This window comes from Rattus norvegicus, chromosome 5 (assembly GCF_021556685.1).
Source record: "Rattus norvegicus strain SHRSP/BbbUtx chromosome 5, alternate assembly SHRSP_T2T, whole genome shotgun sequence".
In the NCBI taxonomy this organism is placed as follows: Eukaryota; Metazoa; Chordata; class Mammalia; order Rodentia; family Muridae; genus Rattus; species Rattus norvegicus.
The window spans coordinates 71,800,395-71,803,541 of record NC_141538.1 but is presented as its reverse complement, the minus strand read 5'-3'; the positions used below and the strand labels follow the sequence as shown (position 1 = coordinate 71,803,541).

Sequence of the window (3,147 nt, the reverse complement as noted above, 5' to 3'; positions counted from 1 at the left end):
GTAAGGTAGAATCTCAGGGTCATTTTGAATTGCGTTTCCCTGATGACTAAGGACTTTGAACATTTCTGTATATGCTTCTCAGGCATTTCAGATTCCTCTGCTGAGAATTCTGTTTACTTATCTTCCCCATTTTTAATTGGGTTATTTGTTTTTTTGGAGTTTAACTTTTTGAATTCTTTATATATTTTGGATGTTATCCCTCTGTTTGTTGTAGGGTTACCAGTGAAGATCTTTATTCAGCCTATAGGCTGCTGTTTTGTTCTGTTCACAGTGTCCTTTGCCTTACAGAAGCTCTTCAGTTTTAAGAAGTCCCATTTGTCAATTGTTAATCTTAGGGCCTGAATTATTGGTATTCTCTTCAGAAAATTGTCCCCTGCTCCAATGTGTTAAAGGTTCTTTTCCATTTTCTCTTCTATTAGGTTAATTGTATCCAGTTTTATGTTGATGCCTTTGATCCACTTGGACATGAGTTTTGTACAGGGTGATAAATATGGATCTATTTGCATTCTTCTACATGTATACATCCAGTTGGACCAGTACCATTTATTGAAGATGCTTTCTTTTTTCCATTCCATGGTTTTGTAACCATGTCAAAATTCAAGTGTCCATAGCTACGTGGGTTTATTTCTGGGCCTTTGATTCAATTCCACTGATTAACATGTCTATTTCTTTACTAACATCATGAAGGTTTTTCTTTTTTGGTGCCAATTTAAATAGTTTTATTATTCCATGTTACTTGTTTTGGGTCCCTGTGGAACAATGCTATACCCTTTACTTAGACTGACTTAATTGACCTCTTCAGTGGTGGGGCCTGAAGAAGTACCACAAGACGGAGGAGCTTCTCCACCAGGGAAGCCACCAGGCATTCCTCCAGGCATGCCACCAGCACTCTGGTACAGCTTGGTGATGATAGGGTTGCGGACTTTCTCCAGTTCTTTCTGCTGATGCTCACATTCTTCCTTCTCCACAGCCTGGTTCTTATCCAGCCAGCTGATGATTTCATTGCACGTGTCAAGAATCTTCTGTTTGTCTTCATCATTGTTCTTGCCTTGAAGTTTCTCATCCTCAACAGTTGCTTTCATGTTGAAAGCATAAGACTCCAGCGAGTTCTTAGAGGAAACCTTATCTCTGTCTTCTCACGCTCAGCTTTGTACTTCTCAGCTTCTTGGCCCATGCACTCAATATCCTCCTTACTCAAGCGGACCTTGTCATTGGTGATGGTGATCCCATTCTCCTTTCCTGTGCTCTTATCTACAGCAGAAACACTGAGGATGGCATTGGCATCAATGTCAAAAGTAACCTCAATCTGAGGAACCCCACGGGGTGCTGGAGGTATGCCTGTGAGCTCAAACTTCCCAAGCAGGTTGTTGTCCTTGGCCATGGCCCTTTCACTTCATACACATGGATGAGTACACCTGGCTGGTTGTCAGAGTAGGTGGTGAAAGTCTGGGTCTGCTTGGTGGGAATGGAGGTATTGCGCTTGATGAGGACAGTCATGACTCCACCCAAGGGAAAGAGGAGTGACATCCAAGAGCAGCAAATCCTGAACTTTCTCAGACTTGCCTCCAGATAGAATGGCTACTTGGACAGCTGCACCATAGTCAATAGCTTCATCGGGGTTAATGCTCTTATTCAGTTCTTTTCCATTGAAGAAGTCTTGCAGAAATTTCTGGATCTTGGGGATTCTGGTAGAACCACTCACCAGGACAATATCATGGATCTGTGACTTGTCCAGTTTGGCATCTCGAAGGGCCTTCTCTACAGGTCCAGTGTGCCACGGAACAGGTCCGCATTTAACTCCTCAAATCGAGCACGGGTAATGGAGGTGTAGAAGTCAATTCCCTCATAGAGAGAATCAATCTCAATACTGGCCTGTGTGCTGGAGGAGAGGGTGCGCTTGGCCCGCTCACAGGCAGTGTGGAGACGCCTGACAGCTCTCTTGTTCTCACTGATGTTCTTGTGCTTTCGCTTAAACTCAGCAATGAAATGGTTGACCATTTGGTTGTCAAAGTCTTCTCCACCCAAGTGGGTGTCTCCAGCTGTTGATTTGACTTCAAAAATTCCTTCCTCGATAGTGAGGATTGACACATCAAAAGTGCCGCCTCCCAAGTAAAAAACCAGCACATTCCTTTCAGCTTGGACCTTCTTATCAAAGCCAGAGGCAATAGCAGCAGCAGTTGGCTCATTGATAATTCGAAGTACATTGAGGCCAGCAATAGTTCCAGCATCTTTTGTTGCCTGCTGCTAAGAGTCATTGAAGTAAGCTGGCACTGTGACCACGGCATTGGTAACAGTCTTTCCAAGGTAAGCTTCTGCAATTTCCTTCATCTTTGTCAGAACCATTGAGGACACTTCCTCAAGGTAGAAACTTTTTGTCTCCCCTTTGTATTCGACTTGAACCTCGGGCCTGCCTGTGTCATTCACCACCATGAAGGGCCAGTGCTTCATGTCAGATTGAACAACAGCATCATCGAACCTACGTCCGATCAGACGTTTGGCATCAAAAACTGTGTTGGTGGGGTTCATTGCAACCTGATTCTTGGCCGCATCCCCAGTTAATCGTTCTGTGTCGGTGAAAGCAGCATAGCTCAGCGTGGTGTGGTTACCCTGGTGATTGGCCATTATTCCCACCTTTCCATGCTGGAAGACACCATTGCAGGAGTAGGTGATGCCAAGATCAATGCCAACTGCAGGTCCCTTAGACATGGTTGCTTGCGTGTAGGCCCAACTGTGCTGACAAGGCGACCACACAGAGACCCTGAGAACTGGCTCCGTGTTCAATGAGCCATCATGAAGTTTTTTATCACTATTGCTCGCAATCTGGGATGGTGATTCCTCCAGAAGTTCTTTTATTGTTCAGGATTGTTTTGGCTATCCTGGGTTTTTCTTTTTTTTTTTTATCTTTATTAACTTGAGTATTTCTTATTTACATTTCGATTGTTATTCCCCTTCCCGGTTTCTGGGCCAACATCCCCCTAGTCTCTCCCCCTCCCCTTCTATATGGGCTTCCCCTCCCCATCCTACCCCTATTACCACCCTCCCCCCAACAATCACGTTCACTGGGGGTTCAGTCTTGCAGGACCAAGGGCTTCCCCTTCCACTGGTGCTCTTACTAGGCTATTCATTGCTGCTACCTATGAGGTTGGA

General features: G+C 44.8%; 1 pseudogene; it reads right to left on the bottom strand.

Moving 5' to 3' along the window:
- Window positions 1-785: 785 nt before the first annotated feature.
- On the bottom strand, window positions 786-2,724 carry Hspa8-ps27 (heat shock protein family A (Hsp70) member 8, pseudogene 27; annotated as a pseudogene).
- Between the last annotated feature and the right edge of the window lie 423 nt (window positions 2,725-3,147).